The sequence below is a fragment of the Diplotaxodon limnothrissa genome, linkage group LG14 (assembly GCF_057381915.1).
Source record: "Diplotaxodon limnothrissa isolate DT_005_m linkage group LG14, D_limnothrissa_male_GT1.1, whole genome shotgun sequence".
Lineage (NCBI taxonomy): Eukaryota > Metazoa > Chordata > Actinopteri > Cichliformes > Cichlidae > Diplotaxodon > Diplotaxodon limnothrissa.
The window spans coordinates 42,723,348-42,729,656 of NC_140609.1; the positions used below are offsets into that span (position 1 = coordinate 42,723,348).

The following is a 6,309-nucleotide window of genomic DNA, read 5'->3' on the forward strand; positions in this document are numbered from 1 at the left end:
TCTATTTTAGAAAAAAAAATCCATCGTATCTTGTTTTTTTCTTTACGTTTCTTTGAAGCTGTTTAATATAATCTAAGTTGTAGCTCGTTTGTGCAAGTGTCTCTCTTTTTTTCCTTTGATGCTTTTGATGATATATTTTCCCTGTTCTACCAGACCCAGTGAAAAATGCAGGGAGCTTTCCTGTAGTTTAATATTCTTCAGGCTGCAATAGGTTTCTGCTCAACCACTCTGCTCAGAATATATGTCTTATTCAGTTTTGAGAGTGTGGTAAACCATGTTTTATCTTTGCAATCATAAATTCTTTTTACATTTTGTTTTGCTTTGAATACTACAGATATTATTTGTCATATTATCGGTAGTGTTTGTAGTTGAATAGTGTTATATTATTATTATGTGTTAGGATTTGATCAATCCATGACGTGCACAAATGCATTCACAATGGTCTTTAAAAGCAAATACATTTTTTCTCTCTAACAGCTGCTGTATTTACTTTCCTCTTCAGTCCTTCCTGTACTTGGTCAACCTCCTCTCCTCTTCCCAGTCGGTGTGGCAACTGCTGGGCCGACAGTCTTTGGCCAACAAAAGCGAATACACCCTGAGGGAGATGCCAACCTCCATACCTGTAAGTGTTTTTCTTCTTCTTCTTTTCCACACACTGCAGTTTTTTTTTGTCATCCATCTGAGGGCATGTTTGCACTTTTTATTTGGCCTCCAAACACCACCCACCCATTTGTTTTACTTCAAACGCATTCAAATAAACCCTCTCACACTGAGACTGATATACGTTCTCCACCTTACCCATTGTAAATTTCCACACAGTTTTCGTTTTGCACCCTATCCGGTGCATTCTTGTTCAAAGCCTCTCATTTTACTCCACAGGATTTGATTGACAGACTGATTGCCGTGAATTCGGATGGGAAGATTCATTCTCTCTTCCACTACGAAGAGAGTCACACATTCGGCCTAAGGTGGGATTCATTATTTTTTTCATATTACTTAACATCAGTGGGGAAGTAGACGATATCAGATTATCACCTGGTGACTGCACACACACTTCAGCCTCTGGCAATAGGAGACTGGCATGGTGACGTAATCGGCCTTAAAATGCGGCCTTTAAGGCTGCAGACCCTGAATTGGGATACAGCCTCTGAATCGCTGCATCTTGTAGCTGTGTCGTCTTAAATTGGTCATGTGATTTTGACGCGCCGGCGCGTCCGGCAACCCCAGAGGTTTAACTTAATATTTAAGTGTCTCTTGGTTTTAGACTAGTTGTTTAGTCTAATTTGATGTTTTAAACCAGAAAAGGAAGAAGAGGGCTTAGAATTACAGGTAAGAACTGCTCAGTGGTATGTGATAAACTGTAAATGTAAAGCTTACAGGTCAGTCCTCATGTTTTTAAATCAGATTTTGAGTCTATACATGGCACATTATGCTTTTGCATGTTGTGAAATGTGCTGCAAAACAAACTGAGGTAAACTAACTGGTTTACTGTGATGGATTTAAAGTGCGTGTGACTGGTGCGCAGTGGCTGTGGTGCTCACGGTCAGAGTTCAGTCACAAAGAGGGTAACAGAGATGAATTTAAAGTTAAGGTGATGGTGCTTAGATTCATTCACAGACTGAAACCTTCACACCAACTTTATCCTGTGTCTCTTAGTTTTAGACTAGTTGTTTAGTCTATTTTGATGTTTTAAACCATATCACAGGGTTTTTACTTCACCATTTACGGGGTTTTAACAAGCAAACAAAAGACAGATCGTGATGTTTGAAAATGTTTTGGAAATATTCTTTAAAGATTAGATGTAAAATACGCAGAGGACAAATTCAATTGGTTTATTAGTTTATTACATAAGTTGAAAAAAAGTTAAACAAGTAAATAAAGAAACAACGTAAAAGAAAAGTAAACAAAACAAATCGGTAAATAAAGGAAAATGGTAATAAGAAGGGAAAAAAAAAGAAAAGAGAAAACCCCAACAATCCCCTCTGAGCAAGCACTAGGCGACAGTGGGGAAGAAAAACTGCCTTTAAACGGGCAGAAACTTCCGGCAGAACCAGGCTCACGAGGGGCAGTCAACTGCCGGGACTGGTTGGGGTGAAAAAAGATGAAGGAGAGAGGGAAGAAGTGTTAGGAGAGAAGGGGAGAGGAGAGGTGAAAATTAAGATGGAACAGAGGTGGAGGGAGACGAGGTGACGTCAGCAGTAGAAAAAATAGAAAGAGTAGAAAAAGCAGGAGTGTCCCTCCTCCAGAAGAAGCGGAAACGTTTTTTCTTCTTTTCCATGAGCTTTTCCACGACCACTTTTTTCTCTAGGATGAGGGTTCTCAACTGATCGGTTGTTTCTTCAACTTCCTTCTCAAGTTTCTGGCATCTTTGCTCCATTTCTTTTAATAGATTGCACTTGTCTGTATTTTGCTGTTGTTTTTCCTTGTGCATCTTTTCTAACTGCTCATTTCTTCTTGTGATTTCTTGAAGCTTACGCTGCAGGTCTTCATTTATTTTCTCTTGTTGCTGCTTTTGTGCAAGCATTTCAGCGTTTTCACACTTCAAGTTGTCTGAGTTCAACAACATCTCATTAATGACCTCTGAGTGTTTTTTCGCCATTTCATTGATCCTACGCTGCATCTTTGAACATCGTTTTTCCAATACTTCTCCTTCCAGTTCAGGTGTTCTGTCCTTCATTGTATTAATTTGTTCAGTTGTAGATTTCTTCTCTCCAAGTCCTGGAGAATACGTTTTTTTTCTTTTTCCTGTTGCTCTTTCTCTTGAAGAAGCTCTTTATTTTTGCACTCTGTTTCATCCAGCCTGACTGGATTTGGATTTATTGAAGAAGGACCACCAAAATCTTTGTTCTATTTGGTGTACATGTTAAGAGTTGCTGGACTAACAGTTGGTTTGATTTGCTTCAGAGAATCCTCAAAGTCTTTTATCTTAATGTTGCGCACCTCAGCAGCAGCTATAACACGGACTTGTTCTGGTGCCAACTCTCTTATTGGGCCAAGTGCAGCATCTTTGGCTAATGCTGTCAAATCGCTCCCTGAATATCCTTCAGTCACTTTTGCAAGACAGGACAGTTCGTCTTGGCTCAGTGGACTCCCGTGCGTTCCCAAAAGATTTTTCAGCAGCGTAAATCTTGTCTTCTCATCGGGTAAGGTCACATATACTCTTTTTGCAAAGCGCCTTAATATTGCTTCATCGAGCTCCTGGGGCCTGTTCGTTGCTCCCATTACAAGTACTCTGTCATCCTTTCCTGACTGCAACCCGTCAAACTCAATGAGGAACTCAGTTTTTAAACGGCGAGAGGCGTCGTGCTCCCCCTCCCTCCTTTGACAGAGCAAGCCGTCCACTTCATCGATGAAGATTACTGAGGGCTGTCTCTCTCTTGCAACTGCAAAGAGTGCTCGTACGAGCTTCTCGCCTTCTCCCACATATTTGGAGGTCAAACTAGCAGCACTGATGTTGAAGAATGTTGCATTAGACTCTGCAGCAACTGCTTTGGCGAGCATGGTCTTCCCATTTCCTGGTGGGCCAAATAAAAGCAAGCCACGTGCAGGAGCTCTCAGACCAGTAAAGAGATCAGGTCTTAAGGCAGGAAGGATGACAATTTCTTGAAGTGCTTGCTTTGCCAGATCCTGCCCTGCGATGTCATCAAATGACACAGTCGCTCCACTGTATACAATTTCATTTGTAATTAAGCTGACCAGTTTACTGTCCACATTCTTTTTCATATCCCTCTTCGGGGGCTGTTTCACAGCTGCCGGTCTTCCATTCTGAGTTTTTCCCACCCGAGCGGTTTTCTTTGCATCAGTTATTCTTAATGGAGGTCTTACAGAAGTGGAGGGTCTGATGGTGGTGGAAACACCTGCGGGTTGACTTTTAGGAACTGACTTTGGCTTACTTGCAATTGTTTTGGTCGACATTTCTCTTGCGCGACTTCCCCCCTGTTCACAGTCATAACACGGTAAACTAGTCATAAACGAAAACGTTTAGGCTATTTATCGCATTTAAAGGTCTTTCTTTGGGACAACGTCACAGAACACAGAAACGTCACAGGGCTTTGGAGCGTGATGTTACAGAGGTTTACAAATACTTTCAAATATAGCTCTGGTCGAACGTTTGAAGGCTGCGAACAAACTGACTAAAACTTGCTGCTCCTGACCCCTATTTATAGAAAAACTTCAAAGGCTCAAAGGCATGTGCTTGTGACATCATCACATGTCCTTGTGACATCATCACATGTCCTTGTGACATCATCACTCTTCATGAATCAGATTGTCACATGACATTTTAGAATGGGGATGTTTTTTTTTAAACCGTTTTCTAATTTAACCCTCTGTGGTCCAGGGTATAATTGGCCGTTCTTGACTATTTTTGATTTTACCTCTATATTTCACCTTTAAAATATGTTTTTCTTGCCTTATTTGGCACCATTATTTTCAGCACAACCTCAAATATCTGAAATTTGAGTTATTGTTTTCATTTTGGTATACTATATTAGCACAGTTGATCTAAATTAATAACACAATAAATTGTGTGTGCATCTCCTGTTTTGTCATGGTTGTATGTCCCGGTTCGTGACAGGCTGCATGAGCTCATCTGGTGGGAGTGTAGTACTGTAGTATTTCAGGCATAAAAACGTGGTTTTCACAGACCTTGTCACAGGGTCTGAGTCTAAGATTTTTTTTTCACATTCTGTCTCTCACAGTTGAAGTGTACCTCTGGTGCAAATTACTGACCTCTGTCATCATTTTAGGTGGGGGAACTTGCACAATCGGTGGTTGACTAAATACTTTTTTGCCCCACTGTACCTATGAAAATATACTCACTGTATATATATATAATCAAAGCATTTCTTTAGCAAAGTGCACATACTAGCCCTTTTTAAGTTCATTGACATATGTGCACTCAAACAGGCCCAATGAGATTGAGGGTTATACCCCAATTATTTGTGTTAGGTTTGTAAGCTTTTCCAAATGAATACAGAAAATCAGCAAAACCACCATAAAGAAAGCTTATTTAAATAAAGCTGATATTGGGAGAACAAAGCCCAAGGGGTGGAAAATGAGTAAAAAACCTGTGAAGCAGAGAATAACATGAGGGACTGTTGCAGAGCGCATGAGTGAAACAAGCTCACAGATGAGCTGACAAAGATTGGCAGAAATCACTTTAGAGCAGCCGGGTAATAAGGAACAGGTGAACATAGAGTGGAGCAGATAATTACGAGCAAAAACCCAAACAAATACTTTCAGACAATCCTAAAGCTCTTATTTAGTTGCATAGAGCCATGTGTGAACATTTTGTCTTTACATTTTGCTTCCAAGGAACCGAACTGTCTTTTAATTCTGTAATTTATTTCACGTTCTTCAGGCTTTCTGAAGGTCCTTCAAATTTTTCTTTGGACATCATTTTATTATAATTTTCAGTGCAGTCCTTTATTTGTTTGTTCCTATGAATCATTCACACATAATAAAGGCACCTAACTCAAGGGACAAATTCGTTACTGGCACATTACCAGCAGCTTGTCACAAATACACAATTTGTTTCCTGCACAAAAAATGACAACGATAACACACCAGCAAGGTGATTACCAAAGAGCTATTAGCCAAAAACTTGACATATGTCAAGAAACTAAACAAGTAGAGGACAAAAGAACTGGCAGCTTAAATAAAAACATCTACAGCAGACGAACAGAATTTGAAAGTTGTGTCCTTAAGAAATAACACAAAACTGACACACAACCTGAGAGATGCATCTGGCATCTTATGTTTGCAAGTTTCAGTAAACTGCTGCATCTATTTCCCATTTTCCTAGCAAAATACAAAGACATGATGGCTTATTAGCTCATCCTATCCTAAATAACCACTAATGTATGCCAACTATTGTCACTGCTACACTATCAAAAGCTGAAAACAAACATAAAAAACATACAAATTCATCACCACAACAACACAGTTGATAAATAAAGAAATACAGAAGCACACATGCAAATAGAGAGATGACATAAAAGTTCTCACTCAGCTCCCTGCGGTGCTGTTTTAAGCTCCAACTCACTCTAAACAACACCAACGGGGGTCTACTGCTTCCTGAGCATCAACGACCGCGCCACCTTTTTAAGATAAGATAAGATAAGATAAGATAAGATAAGATAAGATAAGATAAGATAAGATAAGATAAGATAAGATAAGATAAGATAAGATAAGATAAGATAAGATAACCTTTATTAGTCCCACACGTGGGAAATTTGTTTTGTCACAGCAGGAAGAGGACAGTGCAAAGGTTATTCACTAGTTTCAGTTTTATAATAATATAAAACT

The 6,309-nt window shown here is 39.5% G+C and overlaps 1 pseudogene; it reads right to left on the reverse strand.

The window, feature by feature from the left end:
• Window positions 1–498: 498 nt before the first annotated feature.
• On the reverse strand, window positions 499–3,915 carry LOC146619630 (spastin pseudogene; annotated as a pseudogene).
• Between the last annotated feature and the right edge of the window lie 2,394 nt (window positions 3,916–6,309).